Source organism: Camelus bactrianus, chromosome 8 (genome assembly GCF_048773025.1).
Source record: "Camelus bactrianus isolate YW-2024 breed Bactrian camel chromosome 8, ASM4877302v1, whole genome shotgun sequence".
NCBI classification, from domain to species: domain Eukaryota; kingdom Metazoa; phylum Chordata; class Mammalia; order Artiodactyla; family Camelidae; genus Camelus; species Camelus bactrianus.
The window spans coordinates 37104084-37123151 of record NC_133546.1 but is presented as its reverse complement, the minus strand read 5'-3'; the positions used below and the strand labels follow the sequence as shown (position 1 = coordinate 37123151).

Here is a 19068-nt window from a genome sequence, read left to right as displayed (position 1 = left end):
TATGCATGCAGTGTTATAAATTACTTTCTACATATAGCTTTAGTTGTAGCACACAAATTTTTATATGTGATTTTTTTTGTTATTGGTCACTTTAAATGTTTTCTAATTTTATTGTTTTATATTTGACTTATAGGTTATTTATAAGTACAATATATTTTCTAATTTCCAAATGTTTTGAGATAGTCTAATTTTCTTAAGTTCATTTCTAGCTTAATGCTGTGATTTCAGGTTTTTTAAAAATCAGAGATGGAATATTCTCAGATATTGTTTTTTTCAAATATTGCTCTGACACATTCTTTTATTTATTTTCTTCTTTAACTTCAGTTGTATGCATTGTAGATCCTTCCATTGTCTTTTATGTCTTTTATCCCCTTTTTTGTATTTTTCTGTTTTATTTCTTTGTGCAACATTTTGGATATATTATTTTGGCTTATATTTCAGTTCACAGATTCTTTCTGTTGATAACAATGATCCACTGAGTTCTTAATTTTGGCTATTTTATTATATTACTTTATTGTCTAGAATTTCCACTTGGTTAATTTTTATGGTTTCCAGTTCTCTGCTGAAATTTCCAGTCTTGTCTTTTGTCTCTTTATGTAGAGTAAGAACACTCATTTTAAAGCCTGTGGAGAATAACTTTAATCTATAGACTCTAAACGTGTGTTTCTTTTGTCTTTTATTGCGGTTGTTTTTTAAATCATACCTGTTGTTCACATATGTACATGATAACTTTTTATTTTGAGCCTGATGTGATGTTTGCAATATTGTGTAAAGAAATAATTCAGTGCTTACAGTGATGTCATCTTCCTTTTTAAGGAACTTATAGTCATTTCTGCCCGGAGATCTACCACTCTGGCAGTTAGAGCCACGTGCTCTACGATCACCTTAATACAATTCTAGGGACTGGTAAGATTCAAAGTTGGGCTGCAGTGCCTTTGAGATCCATTTCTATTTCCAGTTAACCTTTATTTGTAGATTCTAGCCCTTTTAAGTCCCAATCCATAGTGAGGTGGATTCACCACGGACCTCCCACATGGTGAATCCTGGACTTCAGTCACTGTCTCCCTATCTCCATGAGACCATCCAGTGCTCTCCTCAATCTTTTAGTCTCTCAGCCAGTCCCTCCAAAATCTGTCAATGCTTTGAGGAAAAAATTAGCCCCCAAAGTGGTTTCATCTTCCTTAGTTGTTGTATTTCCTTGATACGTGTTTTAAAATTTTGTTTTTAATGCCTTCAAGCAGTTTTAAAAACTATATTCTGTTCAGCTTTTTTAGCTGTCCTTAGCTGCAGAGTTGGCTCAAATTACCTACCATTACTAGAAATAGATGTCTTCACAATCTTTACTTCATTATTTCTGTCTTATTAAAATGAGTGATCACCACAAAACCTTTATATGAATAGAAGGGTGTGTTTGTGTTGATAGGTCTTTTTGAATTGAGTATCACATTAGTCCCCTCTTGAGTGAAAATTTTTGAATTGCATTTCCCTAGAAAAATATTTTCCTTGAGGTGATAATTGCTTTTTCTCTCCCAAACTGAAATACACTCTGCTGTTTACCTTGCTAAAAGTAGTTTTAAGCTACCTAGAGCTGTAGTTTTGGCTTTGCTTTTTTTAGAGTATTGCATTAAAAACTTTGGACAGATTTGTTGCCGTCCCACTCAATGGCTTGGGAGAGAGTCATTGGCCCCTGAGTTTACACTTATTGTATTTTTTTTTTCTTTTTGGAGAGCATCCTATTTTTACTTTAACTTTGATATTTGCACATTAAAATTTCTGGTTTCATTTCCTCATAATTAAACTGAAGATCTGTGACAAAAACTAATTTATGATTTTGCTGAGGCATGAACTTGACTTATAACCTCTTTGAGGCTGGTGTGTTGATTGGGAAAAGTAAGATGTTAGCCAGTGACTAAGCCCTACTGACCACCCACCACTCAGTTATACTGGTTTCCATGCAGAGTTTTGATTCTCTATGGTGATATTTTAAGATTGGAGGTTTGTGAAAATTTCCAGAACCTATCTGATATAAATGTCAAGAGCTCAGTGTGTTTCATTTTAATTAGTAAGGAGAATGTGTTTTCCTCACTTAAGTTTTCAAATCTTACTACAGTTTCCATAGAAAAACAGTTGGAATATGGGGTAGTAAAAACATCTTGAAGAAATGAGATAGTGAGCTAAAAGTTGTATGAGGATCTCTATCCTAATCAACCTTGGAAGCCAACCACATTAGACTATTTGTAAACATGTGCAACTTTATCTAGAAATATCTCAGCATTCTCCCTTTAATATATCAAAGTAAAGCAGAAGTGATTCTGTCCTTCAAAATATGCAAACTGACTTTTGGAAGGTCAAAAAACATTCTGATCTTGAGCACTAAAAGCTAAGTTCTTAAAATAGATTTTGATAATTTAGTTAAAAAACCTTTCCTAGTATGGTACAGTGTAATTGTTGCAAAGTTATTGAGCCATTTTATTTAATTTTCTTCTTTTTTGGGTTATTTCTGACTTTTTACAAAAGCTTAATAAAATTCTTAGAGAATAGGTGTTTGGGGTTCATTGAATTTTCTGAATAATTGGTGCTCAAGCTTATAATCTTTTTATGTTAATGGAAATAAAAAATTTTCACCTACTTGACTGACTTAGAAGAAAATACTGAATATAATTGAATTTCCTTTTTTTGATTATGACACTTAGGATAAATGATTCATAGTGATCATTCAGAACATCAGAGTTTTCTGTGTTGTTTAGGAATCCGAACTAAATTTCTTCTGACTTTTGGACTCATCAGAAATGATTTTCTCGAATGGCATGATATCAGCTTGTTTTCTTTCAATTTAACTTTGTCCCTTAGTGTTGTAGACCATGAGAATGTAATCACATGCAAATAATGCTTAATGGAGATAGTACATGTACATATTGGGAATGGATTTGTGTATGTTATTTTTGCGAGGTGGAATATTCACTGTTTTTGGACAAGGATTAGAGAATTAAGCTAAAATATCTAAACATAGCTAAAATAGAATTTACATCATTTGATATGATATTAGTGTAAGTTTGGCGTCATTTCTGGCTTGCTAAATGATTAATACTTAATCTGTAATTGGAGAAGCTACGGCAGCAATTTCCTGTAATAGCTTACAAGCTGTATCTAATTTCTCCTTGGGGGAAAGTTTCAATTGTGTATTACTCCCCGAATATGGACAAATTTAGCTGCCAGCTCTTTCTTAAATTTGGTATTAATCTTTCTGGTGAGCCAGCAGTTTTCATGTGTTTATCACAATTAATTTTGATGTAAAGAAACAACAAAATCTTTTGCTATTTTCACAACCGGGAGTTAACATCTTGGTTTAAGAAAAATCCACAGCAAACATGAAAATGAATCTTTGGTAGACATGTCTGAGTTCAGCTTTCAGTGTTAACAATCTCATAATCATAATCGTAATCATTCAGTAAAGAGTTATTGAGAGCTTGCTGTTCTGCTCCATGTCAGGCACTGTGATAAGCAGCCCTACAGACAGCATGTGGAGCATGGTGAGTAGAGCTTTAGATCTCATATAGATCACACGTAGGAGCAATGTTACCATTTGTTAACCATTTCATACATGCGTGCGCACATACACACAGGTTTTCTATGTTTCGGAAAGCATTTAGCATCTCGTTGATGGTTAAGGAGATAAAAAATTCTGAAGATAAAATTTAGGAATCTGCTCAGGTTCTTCATTATGTTACAGGGATGGTGTCCACTGTTGTGAGTTTTCTGGTGACTCCAGGAATGATTACTTTTCCTACATCATGCGACACAGGAGACATTTAAGTTGATAAATGGGGGCTAGTTTTTGCTTGCCTTTCTTGTAATGCACTAGAGTGGCTACGAACGCAAGTTCTGGACACTGTCCTAGTTCTGTCAGACTTGGAAAAAAATTATTTTTTTTCCAGAGCCTTAACTTCTTCTGCTGTAAAATGGGTAAAATGAGGGATAATTAGATTAAACTCATAGGATTGTGAGCATTTGAAAGCGGTGGCCCTTGTGGATCTAAATCTGGTATTCCTTGTGCTGCTCACCAGATTAAATTGCCTATGAGCTTGCCAACCGAGGAAACTTTTCACCAACAGAAAAAACCTCTGGTCAGAAATATTCTTTCTTGAGTAATCTAACTTTATTAACAGAAAAGATTTTTGTTTTTAAATATGATGTTTAACCAGTAGGAAATTGTGAAGGTTCAGCAAAAAATAAACAAACAAACCTGTTTCTGTTTAGGGAAACAAAGTGATAAGGTGATACAGTGATATCTAAAGTGAGAAAAGATGAAGGTCTTGGAGACATAGAAGGTAACAAGTTGTGGTCATCATCCACTATAAGTCAGTTCTACTGATTTTGAAATTTAAGTTATAGGTTGAGTTATCCACCCTGAGCAGTAATCTTGGAATTTTTCCGGTATCATATAGATTGTCCTCCTGAAATTTTAATCTAATTCCATCTTAATCTTCTTTATTCTGGTCCTCATCCTGTTTTTGCTTTACCTTGTTTATGTTTTATGGCTCCTGTTTATGACCTCACTCATGCCTCTCTCCTCTTTGATTTGTTTTTGCATCTGGTCTCCCTACCCCTAACTATGGTTCCTTCACCTCCCCCGTTTGCTGTGGGCTCTTGAATTGAATTCACAGCACCGAGCCCACAGCTTCTCAAACCTTAAGCAAACAAATCACACTGTGATACTGTTAAAATGGAGATTCTGATTCAGGAGGTCTGGAGTAGAGCCTGAGATTCTGTATTTTCTGACTTTTATGCAAAAGTGTCCAGAGCTCTATAGCAACTGGCTATGTATATTAGAAATAAGATAGTTCTTCATTTAAAATATGCTAAGATAGAAGGACCAAAATCCTGTACCTATCCAATCTATTAGACACGAATAATATCGTCAAGACTGAATTGTACTGTTGTGAAGCCCATACTCACCGGAAAGATGGAGATCCTGAAACAAAAGAAACCTGTAAAAGGTTATGAGATTTCTGAAGATGTCTTTATTTTTGTTGACAGTCATCCGGGGAAATGTAATCATTTGGCAATGTTATTGAGGTAGGAATCATTTTTTCCTCCTTTTAAATTACCTCAATGAAAGACACTGTTCTTGTGGTTACAGAAGTTGTGCTCATGGACTGTGGAGTCAAGGGTAAAATCCAGAATTTAGATTCTGACTTCCAGAATTGGCCCAAGTTATCACATACAATGTTCACACTAGGAAAGGTTATTGGTACCTCGCACCTGCTTACTTTCCCATTTAGGTATCCTGGTGATCTCTGTTCCCCATTGCCATGTCGCTCCTTGTTCATATGTAGATTCAGGAGTTAATTAATAGTTTGTGATTTCACAAGTCTTCTGTGTGTTATTGATTGCCCCAGTTTGTGTCAACTCACGAGTCAAGTTTATATATTTTAATATAACATAGGAGGACAGGAAATTTAGGAGAAAATCTTGTCTTTTTGACCTTCACAGAAAAATTTAACATACACGTAAGAGACAGAAGTGCAACCAAGGCTTTAATTCTGCTTCACTTGTGGTAGTTATTTTGCTACAAGCAGATGTCGTCGTATGTGTGTTACCACCTGACCCACAGAGCTGCTTCCAGTACTGTCGTTTATTTGCCAGGTATTAAGTTCACAAGAAAGCAATATAAAGCTGCTCTCAACCATTAGCTAGGGGAGAAAAAGCTTTGTGTTTACATCAGTGAATCTGGAAAGGGCAATATATTTAGTTACCTGTGTGTGAGGTGATTATACAATTGCTCTGTGTCATTTTATGTAGTGATCAATTGAGAAGGCTTTAAGAGCTTATTTGAATTTATGGCTGCTGCTCGGCCCTCCTCCGGCTTTATATCAAGCAAGGTAAACAGAGTGAACTCACCCATGTGGGCCCAATGTTTGACAGCTTCCCGGGGCTGACAGTCACCGTTGCATGCTCTCCAGTCACTCCGCTCGAAAATCCTTATGAACAACATGGCAAAGGCTTAGCTGTCCTCCAGGAACTTCTTCCTGATCAGTGCCTTGTGGCTGATCTCTTTAGGGCTCCACAGCCTGCAGCCTGGGACGTGCTCGGCAGCCAGATTCTGAGTCACAGACACGGTTGTTTGCAAAGAGATTGTGAACATGCCAGGTGAGGAGGCTGGCATCCCGGCCAGTTTCTCCCAGACAGCTGAAAGGTAGTCCACTAAGTAGCCTGAAGCACTGGTTTTCTTTGGTCCCCTCATTCTAAAAAAGGCATCAGACACTAAAACCAAATGTCTCTCATTTTACCCCTGTGGGACAATATTAGCGTTTTATATAAAAACAATCATATAAATAAGGTGGTCATTTTTGTTGCCATAAGCAAGAATTACTAAGCATGTTACTACTCTTGGGTCATTTTCTTCAGCAGTAAGACTAAATCAACCTAGTAAATAGGATCTTACAGCCTCTAAGATCTAACATACAGACGTCTATATAGGTGTTCACAAAGACACCATGGCTCAGATAGGAAATAGCTATCGGAGTTGTGAAATGGCGCTAGAGAACCTCCTTTGTGTCAGTATTCTGAATAAGGCACATTCATATAGGGTCTCTGAACTAGAAGGATGAGTAAAACCTGGTTTGGAAGCAAGTTAAAAAAATCTTCTGACCAAAAGGATACAATTTTCTGGCTTCTTAAATCCATGTGCATTATAAAACCTAATGTCAAATCATATCTTGAATCATTCAAATTTTAAATCAACCGTAAGTAGTAAACGGTGCTGTTCTACTTCACATGTGAGGAAACAGGTTCAGGGCCACATAGCTGGTGAGTAAGGAATCTATAGTGGGGGATTGTTTTCAAACTTTTATTAATTTGAGTTCTACCAGGGTGCTTTTATAAAATACTAAGACACCCTTTCTTTCAGATTTTCTCTTCCTTGTTTTGGGTCAATGGCCTTCATGGCTTTGTTCTAGTTTGTCAGAGGATGTGAGATGTTTCTGTTAGGCTTTTTGTTTTATGTGCAATTCTGAATTTTCTCCATAATGACAATCTAGGCTGGCTTGAGAAAGAGAATATCTGGGACTTACATCAAAGGGACTGTCAGATACTTTTTTTTTTTTTTTTTTTTTTTTTTTGCTTTTTGCTTTCATTGCCTGTCCCATCCCAGAAAGATGTGTCATGAGAAACAAAGAACTCGGAGTTTTCAACAGTCCCAAAGGGAAGGAACAGTCTCATTTACTATGCTACATGGCATCATAAATCAGCAAGGATAAAACTTGTGTGACTCTAATCTGGCATTAATTCTGGCGCTAAAAATTTAATACTTCCCTGGCCAGCCCTCAGAGATGTTGGGGGTTGTTAAGGGATTTTAACTGGGGTACTCTGAGTTCCTCTGGAGGTAAGTATGTGGGAATTTGGAGAGTCCCTCTCCAAGTGAGCTTTACGAGATCTGTGTATTATTACGAATGGCCTCAACAACGAGCAAACCAGGGTCCGCGGAGCTGGTGGGTGGAATAGCTTTAACAGTTCGTTCTTCAGTTTTATCTAGATGCTCATATCAACTCTGCTCTACTGGGATATGTGATAAACCTTAAAAACAAAAATGTTGAAATGTTTATAAAAGTTATACTCTTCTTTTCTCATGAACCAATAAGGTTCATTGCCAGATGAACCAAATCAACATTTTTTTCCTGCAACTTCATTAATTTAGGCTTGTCATATGGGTGACTGTTTGTAAGGCTGGACTACATATTTGGGCTTCATACGTATTTACTCTGAATAGTCTCTCTTCTTCTCATGGCCTAAACTGGTACAGAAAAGGGAGACATTACTAATCCTATATGGAAAATGTTTCATAGAAGAGAGACTGACTAATAGAATACATGTATTTTGATAAGAATGCAAAAATATGTAAAATTAGCTTTGGCCAAGCCCATGATTAAAAGTTTCAATGCGAGGTGCCATTTCCTAAGCAGGATTGTAAAGAAGGTGGTGAGAACCATAATTCCCCTCATCTAGTGTGAAAAGAAGAGAGAGAACAGTGGTCTAGAACTACTTAAGACCCTAGGTGGCCACCAGAGCCTGACCCTTCTAGGGGGGTGTTAAGGGACCTCTCGGGGAGTTAGGAGACTCCAGATAGAGGCCTAGACTGGGGCCCAAAAGGAGACTCCTTGGTGTTCAGAGGGGGGTGGATATTCATGTTAGGGAACTGCAGGGGAGATACTTCTAGAAATGGGAGTGGTTGTGGTTTTGAAGAATCCATAGGTGTGTCCCCGAGAGAAAAGAGAAAGCGAGAACTTACAATATCTGCCAGAGCCAGAGAGAATCAATTCCCAGTGATATTGGCACCCATCTTGGAAGGGTTTTCCTCATTTTTTTTTTTCTCTTCTCTCCTCCTCAGCCGTGGAAAGGGCTAGAAGCTGCAGCTAGGAAGAGAAAGTGGAATGGTAAATGGGAGATAGGGAACTAATGAGCAAGAAAGAACTGGATCATGCCTTCCTTTCCTACTGCAGAATTCCTGCCTGCAGCTGGCCTAATTTGGGCCGAGGTATTTTAACATCGAACTTCTAAGTTTTTATATTCTCTGCAACTGGACATACCAATGGCTGATTTGTGACTTTTTGGGGAACCAGGGTGCAATTTTTCTCTGAAGCAGATTGTTTATATAACCCTATAGACTCTGTAGTTAAAGATTTTATTTCACATTAGTATATTTATGTGGCATCAATTTATGTAGACATCAATCAAATAAACAATTGGATAAACAAGAAAAAATAGACTGATAAGCGCTTTTCGGTGAATTAAAACACAATGAAAAGACAATGACTTGGAAGCTTCTTTGGATTGACTGGTCAAGGAACAGTTCTCTGAGGAAAAAGGAGCCACACAAATATTGTGTGTGTGTGGAGGGGGACTTCAAGCAAAAAGAAATAGCTAGTGCAAAGACTTTCAGGACGGACTTTCAGGCAGGGAAGAAGGTGTGGCCAAGAGAATTAAGTCTTGGTGTACATGTGAAAAAAATCTTGTGCTGATACCTAGACATTTTCCCAGGAATTTGTAGGTTGCTTGTATTCTCAAAGAATGAGTAGGAGAGGATTAGAGACATTTTTGTTTTGTGGTTATATGCTTGAATAGCCTGCAAAATACAGTGATATAGATCACACATAAGTGTAGCAACTCTTGAAAGAGATGAAGTGTGTAATTGTGATGCTATGTAAAAGCACTTGGGTAAAATATAAATGGCTTAGAAATGCAAGCTATTAGTTATACAAAAATTATGGCATGGCATCCAGAGATGCCACATGAAGTTTTTTAGGTAGGAGTGAGCGAGTTATTTTGGTTGCAGTGGAGATTTTAGTTCTGAGCTGTGATTTTGGTATCTTATCCCAGTGGAACATGAACTTTTAAAATGCTTCCTGGGCTTTAGGACTTCCTGCTTCTGCAGAGGATTTTAGGGAGATAACTCACTGTCAAAACGATGCTTGGAGCCAGGTTCAGATTCTGTGCACTGAGGGAATACAGCTTTAGAGTAGGTCAAGGTTTTCCTAGCATGTGATTTAGTGGACTGGCCATAACGTTTGTTATTGCGTAGTTTTCTGGGACAGAGTCTTTTCCCAGCAGGGCTGTGACTCAACCTTTCAACCAACCAAATGGAGTGCCAGAAGGATGAGACTGTGAAAAATGAGCCTTTACCTGGACCTTGTGGGAATTTAAATGCTCATGGTCCTTTCTGTAATGTGTTTTGACTAACCGAACTTGGTCCAAAGTATTCCCTTTCCTTTTTCACCATTAGGCTCTTTGCTTCTTTTTTTTTTTTTTTTTTTTTCTGATTTTCTTCTATTCCTAAAAGGTTTACATTTCTCTGGTGAAACTGCATGTTGGGAGGAGGGGGGTTTGAGAAATGCTTCAGGATGAAGTGCTATCTATCAATCCACAACACTACCAAGAGATTTATTTGTTGTTTGCCTATTTCTCACCTCTTTGCTTCCTAACACATTTTTCTTCCATTTCTTCTATCCACTACAGAGGACTGCCTGCAGCTTTTCCCTAGAGCCATTCGGCAGAACAGTCTTAGAGAGGAGTTAAAGTCTTCAGTGTCTCCCCTGACAGGCACTAGAACATTTTTTCTTTAACTCTAGCATCACTGATCTTTGCCACCAAATATCCACCACCCTACTCCTCAGCCCCAAATAAGACATTCTTACTGATAGTGGGTGGGTAGGTGGGCAAAGAGCAATATTACTCAACCAGTTTCCACGTTTTCTTTATTTTTTAAAGAGGAGAAAGTTGCCTTGCTAGACATGTTTTTAGGAGGAATTAGTATTAATAGTCACATGATTTAAGTCAGCAAAATAATTCACCTGGCAATTTTTGGCTGGGTCAGAAAAGCTACTGAAGTCCATTCAGCTTAATTATGATGATGGTGATTAGTGAATCTGTCTTAGTGAAAGACCACTGCAATTATTAGAAAATCAGTAACATACAGAATCATCCCACTTTGACCTACAAATATGCCCATGTCCATCAGGATTTAGCATGTGAACATCCATGATATGCTAGTCCTTTGTTGTCACATTATTTAAACTGTACCAAGGAAACTATCCTAAAAGCTTTTTCTCACACAACTGCAGTCTTTGTTTTTAGGTGCTATCCTGTTCAGATTCTTAAAGCAGTCAATAGTATTAGGAGAGCTTCACTGATTGAAGCTCTGACCTGATTATAAGAATCAAAAAGCCTGGGTGATTATCTAAAGCCTATAGGAACTTAATCACATTGCTTTAGTCATGGAAATAAGCCAGGATGCCACAATCAGCTTTTCAAGTAAGATAGCTGTAGATCTAGGGTTGAAAGAGAATAATGTGATCCTTTCTGAAAAATCAGACCTTCCTTTTAGAGCAGGCAGTGGTGAGTTTTTGTTGTACCAAGTTGAGGTGGCATGTGAAGGGGAGGTCCTCGCTGCTATCATGAATGCCATTTCACAGTTTCTGAGAGTTGATATTAGGTGGATCAAAATGCAGAAAAGATGGATCCAGAATGGTTGAGAATGTAAAATATCCAAAGTATTTCAATACAACTAAATAAATGTTTCTTTCTTTACAATCTTATGAAGAGCCATTTTAGAAATGTCTGGGTTCCCTTTTAGAATATATCTCTTCATAATTTTAAAAGATTGAATTTATATTCAAGTTTTTAGTCACAGTAAGCCAGCCTCTATTTACAGGTGTACATCATTATTCCTTTTTCCTCCTTTTTAAGGCAAAGCTTTGCACTGGATCCCACCACTTCTATCTGCCTGAGGTCACTTAGGGGCCAACAAACTATGGCTAGAGGCCTGCTTCCACCGTTTCTTGTATATAAAGTGTTACAGAAACACCACTGTGTCCATTAACTTACGTATTATTTCTGGCTGCTTTGTGCTTCTACAGCAGAGTTGAATAGTTGCAACAGGGACCTTGTATCCTCTAAGCCTAAAATATTTACTACCTGATCTTTCAAGAAAACATTTTCTGTATATATACAGTTTTATTGAAGTATAGTCAGTTTACAATGTTGTGTCAATTTCTGGTGTACAGCATAATGTTTCAGTCATACATGAATGTACATATATTCATTTTCATATTCTTTTTCACCATAAGTTACTATAAGATATTGAGTATAGTTCCCTGTGCTATACAGTATGAACTTGTTTATCCCTTTTATGTATAGTAGTTAGTATCTGCAAATCTCAAACTCCCAATTTATCCCTTCCTACCCCCTACCCACCCTGGTAACCATAAGTTTGTTTTCTATGTCTGTGAGTCTGTTTCTGTTTTGTAAGTAAGTTTGTCCTTTTTTTTTTTTTAGATTCCACATATAAGTGATATCATATTGTATTTTACTTCGCTTAGAATGACAATCTCCAGGTCCATCCATGTTGCTGCAAATGACATTATTTTATTTTTTTATGGCTGAGTAGTAGTCCATTGTATAAATATACCACAGCTTCTTTATCTGATCATCTGTAGATGGACATTTAGGTTGCTTCCATGTCTTGGCTATTGTATATAGTGCTGCTATGAACATTGGGGTGCATGTATCTTTTGGAATTAAGGTTCCCTCTGTATATATGCCCAGGAGTGGGATTGCTGGATCATATGGTAAGTCTATTTTTAATCTTTTGAGGAATCTCCATACTGTTTTCCGTAATGGCTGCACCAAACTGCATTCCCACCAACAGTGTAGGAGAATTCCCTTAAGAAAACAGTTTCTAAGCAGACTGTCAGCCTATGAATATGCAAACCTCTTTCTCACCTTCAGCAGCCCTTTGACTCTATGGAGCTTCTAGACCAGGCTATTTCGCTTCCCTTCTATTTAAACTTCTTGGAAAGTACTAGCCCTTCACCAACTAGCCAGTCACTCCCTGTCTCCCATTCACTCCTCAGCTCTGCATTCTTGTTTCTGCTCCTACTCTGTAGCTGTTTAGGCTACAAATGTTTTCTTAATTAAATCAAGTGGCCACATTTTTGGTTCTTCTCTATGGCGATTGATCCTGGGATCATTGGTGCTCATGCTGGACTCTGTACTCTAGGTTTGTGATGATATATTCTCCTCTTTTAACTCTGACTTCTGTGGTATTGCTCCTTGGGCCTCTTTGAGGCTACACGTTAACTGCCATGGCTCCCTATTTCAGACCCCCATCACCTCTCATGTGGACAACCTCAGCAAACTTCTAACTGGTTTTGCCCTTCGGCATCATTGTCCTCGTTAAATCTGCTCTCATGTAGAGTGATCCATATTGAAACCCAGTATTACTCCACTGTTTACAAAACCTTAGTAATTACCATTGCCTATACGACAACTTTAAAGCTCTTTTATAGCTGCAGTGAACAAAGGCAGATTGCTGCCTTACCCATTGTTCCCTGCTGAGGAGAACTGCCCAAGACCACTGTTTTATAACCTGGATTTTATCCCAGGAAGAGCGAAACATTGTAAACACAGGGTGGTGATAGAAAATGTTGTGTAAAGTAGTTCCGTATTCCACAGGGGTCCTAAGGAAAATGGGTGGGTGGGTGGGTGATAAGGAGGAGAGCTGAGTAGGGGGACAGACAGTGAGGAACCTGGTGTACTATATTAGAGAAGTTATGTTTTATTCAGTAAGATCAATTGACTAATTTTAAGCCAATTAGTATTGTCAGTTTTATAGTAAAGAAAACTCATTCTTAAAATGCCATAGTATATCTAGAAAGCAATTTTTATACTATGTAATAAGATAATTAAAGGATTACAGGACTGAGCCTTTGTTTCTTTAAGTAGGAGAGATTTGAACATACTTATGTAAACTACCAAACATGAAAAGGCTGAACTATAGGAGAGAGACGGAATAATTGATGGAATGGTTTACCGGGGGATAGGATGCCAGCTGAAGGATTAGCAGGGACAGAACCAGGAGTACTTCAGTGCTAGGTGGGAACAAAGGAGGGGAGAAGTGAGGAGGTATCTATGATATCGAAATGAGCAAATGAAACTGAGACAATTCTCATGGGCTTTACTTAATTTGTGAACGAGGTAGCCATATAGTCATCTGGGAATGATAAAGGAGGTAACAGCTGACCATGCTTAAATGAGATTTTGGACTAATGGTTGAGGAAAATGGGAGCTAGAGATAAATGTGGACAGACAGAAACAGGATTATTTGGCGGTGTTAAAGATCACCTAATGTCATCAATTTATAGGGACTTCAATAGAAAACTGTTCTGCTGATAGCACTTTGCAATCATAGGAAAGCAGGAGGCAGCCATTTGGTTGGACAGGTACAGGCCTGGAGTTATGTCATATGAAAAGGGCACAGGTAAAGGGTCTTGACAAATAACAGCTTTTGAAGCCTTGAATCACAGTGCCTAAGGCTGGCTGCAGATGGAGTTAACTTTCACAGTTTCAGAATTATGATTGGTACACAAAGCATCAGCCCATCATGTTAATACTCTTCAGTGGTTCCTAATTGCTTTGCATGTTAATGCAATCTATTGGTAATCAGCTTTAATGTCCTCCAACTGTTAGCTCTCTTTTATCAGAACAGTTGCGGATGTTTTGAAAGGGAGAGTCTCAGGCAGAATTGGAATGAACTATATGGAACACCCAGTTTATGGAGGCAGCCAAACTGCCAGACTCTGTATTCCTTCTTTTGTTCTTCTGAAAATGTTTCCTTATCATCCACAAACTTCCTCCACTCTCTTCTATCTCAGAACCTTCTGTTGTTCATTTAGTCAGTCAATAAATATTGGAATATGATACAGATACTGTAATTAAAATTCAGTCACCTGAGCTGCAATGTTTAGTCTTAGCATTTCTGAACATGGAAGAATTTGAGAATCATTCTTGGTTTTAACATGTTGGTAGCAATCAGGTGTACCTGGGGCTTTTCAAAGCCAATGGGTCCTGCTGTATAACAAGGCGCCAAAAACTCACGAGGAAAAGTAAGATAACTATGACACCAACAAGGGCAAACATCTCCTGCTTGGAGGGAAAAGACTCATTTGCACTTTCAATCTCTCCTTCTCTCATAAATCCCTTTACTGTGAATTATGAGATTTGGTGGGTGTAGTATTAGGGGTTTTAATCTATATGAAACTCTTAACATTTATTTATCTGAGCTAGACTTGAGCCTCTTCCTGCCTCTTCTCCCACCAGCATCAAGTCCAAGAGGACAATGACTGGCTTAGGGATCAGCTAAAAAATATTTGTTACAGGAATGGATGAATCATGCTAGCAGATAACATATGCCTAGTAAAACTTTCTAGGCTCTACAAGCCAAGAATGGGTTCTGTTAAAATCCAGTGACCCCAGGGGAACCATGGCTCCTGGTGAGTGAGGTTCCTGAAATGATGAACAGAAATTACTAGAAACTGTCTGTGATGGGAGCTTCAGACAGGTCGGCCATTCTCACACCCTCTAATGTGATTGGCCCCCACCCCGTTCTCCAGTTTCCATCTCAAATGTCCTCTAGGCAAACTGCATCAGTGAAACTCATTGGAAGAATCCAAATCATTGTAAATGACTTCCTGCCTACCATCACAATCACTGTTAAAGGCTTCACCCACTTCATTTACTCTGCTTCCTCATTCCCCAGTGCTATCAAGTTCTGGAAGAAACAGAATTGTGTGATGATGTGTTAATTATATTTTTATTCCTTAACAAATATATCTAGTGCTTAGGAGACAGCGTGGTTTCCTGCAAATGTTAAAAATAAGCAAATGAACAAAACATAAAGCAAGTAAACAAATAAAACCTACTGAGTGCTACTATATTCAGATCCTTGGAATAACACAAAAGCCATTGTTCTGATGTCCACGTATTATACCTTTCATTATTTTTTCCAGCAGTAAATGTAAGTCAAGAAATTTGTTATCTTCTAATATTTCATAGTTTTTCACTCAATGACTTTTGATAAATGATATAGCTTGGGGAGATAATTTTCTTAGGGACCTTATTTAATTCTCATCCTAAACCTATAAGATAAACATTACCTACATTTTGCAGAGGGGTAGACCTCAGGTTCCAGGAAATTAAGCAACCTGATAATAAAAACAGATATTGTGACAAAAGAAGGGCATTCAAATAAATGATAATTCAAATGCAAGGCCAGGTAGGCATGATGATCACCATTTTAAAGACAGTTTTGGTTCAGGGAGAGAAGGTGTTCTGCCGAAGGCCACTCCACTAGTACTAGTGTGTGACGTGGGCCGGCATCTCAGCCGGGGCTGTCTGCGCAGCGCGCTCTTCCTGCCTGCCTGACTTGTTTAACGAAGGGCTTTTCTCTCAGCAGGGCACCATTCCTGAGCGTGTACAGCCTCCCTGTAACAGGGAAAGTACTGCATAAAATTGCATGCTGTCTTGTTCAATTATAAGACAATCAGTGCCGAGGACACCTTACTGGCTAAACGTGAGTCTTCATGCCTCTGTTCTTTTACCAGCAGAGTTTAGTCTTGCTCTCAGGAAAGTAAAACATGATAAGCAAAAACAAGTAAAAATTCTATGACTGCTTCCTGCCTTTGCCATTTTGTTTCCTCCGTGGCTAGTGCCAAAGTAACCACGTACTACCCAGCCCCGAGCAGAAGCATGCCGACAGGTCCTGGAGTTCCACCACTGTGTTCATCCGGGCTGTGCAGTTAGATCTTCGCTCAAATGGAGATATGCTGTGAGAGACGCTGAGTGGAATTTTTCAAAAAGCAGTGAGGATCCCAGTGACTGTTTCTTCCTGACATTTGTTGGGGAAGGAATAGCAGGAAAATAAAATAAAAATGAAAAATCGTAGTTTCTTCCATATTGCCGTGTGGTGGTACTTTTCTAGCTGTGTTCAGCACACATTTAATCACATCAATCTAGCTGATAAAATAAAAGCTCTCCTCCCTTGGCCCCATGCTAATTATTCTTGTTAATTATTTTTTAATTACCCTTCTATCACTGCTTCTAGAACAACTGTCATAATTTCCACCTGAGAGGCTCCAGACATGACATACCTATAAATGTAGTGTAAAGGATGCTGGCTGGTGTGTGAATGCTTTCAAAGGAGACACAGAAGGGGAATCAAATCCAACCGCAGCTCCTGCCACATTAGTGCGGCTGAGTCTCTCAAATTTTTCCTGTTAATTATTCATTATAGAAACACATAAACACTATATCCCTTAATTAGTTAAGGGTTCATGTTACCTAGTTCATATCTCTGCATTTGTCAGGTGTCTGACAGCATGTTGGATGAAGCAGAGCTCAAATAGCCTGCTGCATTGTTTAATCTTACTTCCAGAATTAAAAAAAAAAAAAAAAGACTGGATGCCAACTAATTATGTGGACCTTTGAGGTTCGCCATGTAATAACTAGCTCTTCTGTGTTGGGGTGAAGCCATTAGCACTGTGCTGGCAGTCTGTGTTGTGGGTGGGTAGGACACAAAGCCATTGATTTGTGTTCTCCACTCTCAGGTAAGTTATAATCTCAATAGCAAGGCAAAATATGCTCATGTGAGGTTAAAAAAAAAATTAGAAACCAAAGGAGTGGTAAGAATAGGAGTCCAGAGGAGACTCTCAGGGCAAAGTTCAGATACAAGTTTAGAGGGCTTAGTGGCAGCAGTAAACATGGGCTCTTCAGTGGGCAGATGGCCTGACTGAATTGAAGACTGTGTGTAAGAACCAAATAGGTAAGGTAAATACAGCCTATATATTATATAAGATGTTATCCATTTGCTCAGAATATCCTTGGTCAAAATCTGTTTCAGAGGCCTGAAGCCCTGCAATACTCATAATACAGCTAGTGAGTTTTTCTTCTCTTATGTGAGATTAGTAAATTGTACCTGAAGTCAGTCCCATCAAAATCTGTGTGCTTGTGTTTCAGAAAGATATATTTTATATCATTGTTACAATTGGAACATGTAATATTTATAAAGTTTCTTGCAAACTCTTTGTCCAAAAATTAGTCCAACCTCCTTGTTTAATTAGTATGAAAGTTCAGGGAGGGAACTATTGCTCAAAAATATTCCATGTGAGACCATCACGTTTGCTTGAATGTCATCTCTGCTTATCACTTCTAAGAGAGATGATAAGAAGTCTGTTTCTACTACCTAAAGCAGGCAGTCAATTGAAGGTAAGCCATAGTGCTTATTCTCAAAGAGTTGGAGTATTTTGTTATTCTTGAATAAAGGAGAAAACTGATCATCTTTAAAGCACAGTGTCCAATAAAGTGCTATAATGTCTCAGTGTCCTGAGATGATTGAGCAGTGGAATAGCACTGACTGGTCTGCAGGTTTTTTCATTTTCTAAAGACACAGCTTCATTGCCTTTTTTTCCCAACAAGAATTAGAGGCCAAACTTAGAGAAGAGTTACTCCTGATTTTGATAATGGTATAATAGTAGTTCACATGCATTATCATATTTAACTCCCACACAATTCTAGGAAATAAGTACAATTATCACAATCATTCCTGCCGTTAGACATGAGTATGAGAGGCCCCCACTCAGTGCTCTGAGCCACAGAGAACACTGCAAATCATAGATGCTGAAACCAAGGAAAGTTTTTCCTTTTCAAGCTAAGATTTTTGTCTTATTTTCTCTTTTTTTTATGTTTAGAATTATACTACACAAAATTATGGGAAATAAATATATTAGCCAAAATGGATGCCCCAGGCCAGAGGGTACTACCTGAGTGTGTGTGTGTGCATGGATGTCTTCTGCCCTGGGAAACTAGAGGAAGAATTGGTGCTCTTGTTTACATCTGGCTGACCCGAATCACCACTGCTGGTGTCCAGGCAGACCAGGGTCCCTCCATAGCTGCATCCTCTTCCTCCCTACTCCACCCCCTCTCCCCAGTCTAGTTTTGATAGATGCTTAGAGCCGTGTGTAAATCCTGAGTCAGAAAGATAGCCCTCTGGCACTCTGATCACCATCCAGGAGGCCTGGGAGCCTCTGCCTTGCCTGGCCCCAGCAGATCTATACTCCTACCCAGGCTTGCAGCAGGCAAGGGCAGGCTCTGGGAGAGCAAGGTGGCTCTCTGGCCTCTTGGTAGTGAGCACATTCCAGAGGAGTAGCCTTGCGGGTGGGAGAGGGGAAACTGAGTGGAAACTAGGCCAGGTAGGGGGCACAGTTAATCTGGTAACTTCCAGGTGTTCAGACATGTGGTTCTTGGCCCTCATTTGTCCTTTTTGCCCTGGGCTGTGCTAGTATTAGGGGAAACCTGTTCTCAGTTCCACAGAGGAGCAAATTAAGGCTAAAGGGGATTAAATTAATTGCTCAATGGCTGGTGAATAACAGCGTTGGGATTTAAACACTGATCTGCTGACTTTAGAATCTCAAATTTGGGGTAGGGATGAGGCAGTTTATGGAGCAAGCACCTCGAAAAATATAAACTTATGTAATAAATGGAACGTCATATAGAAGTCTGAAGAGAAAAGCAACAGGAGATTAATCTTGATGCATGAGAATTGGCCTTCGTTCTTAATCTAAAGGTTTCCAGAGGATTGTTTCTTAAAGTTTGATTCACCAAGTGCTAATAGTTTTCACATGTATGCACAACACAAAAAAATATTCTCAAATTAAGGGGTAGGAAACTCCAGGTTAAACA

The 19068-nt window shown here is 38.5% G+C and overlaps 1 long non-coding RNA gene across 7 annotated transcripts in view; it reads left to right on the top strand.

The window, feature by feature from the left end:
- Window positions 1-19068, top strand: part of LOC141578361 (uncharacterized) — an 809650-nt gene that overhangs the window by 161674 nt on the left and 628908 nt on the right. For 6 of the 7 annotated variants that reach the window (XR_012508646.1, XR_012508643.1, XR_012508645.1 and 3 more), the window contains exon 2: window positions 15785-15904. The exons of the other annotated variant lie outside the window; for it this stretch is intronic. This is a non-coding gene — a long non-coding RNA (uncharacterized LOC141578361). The remainder of the gene's footprint in view (window positions 1-15784; window positions 15905-19068) is intronic. 7 annotated transcript variants of the gene reach the window in all.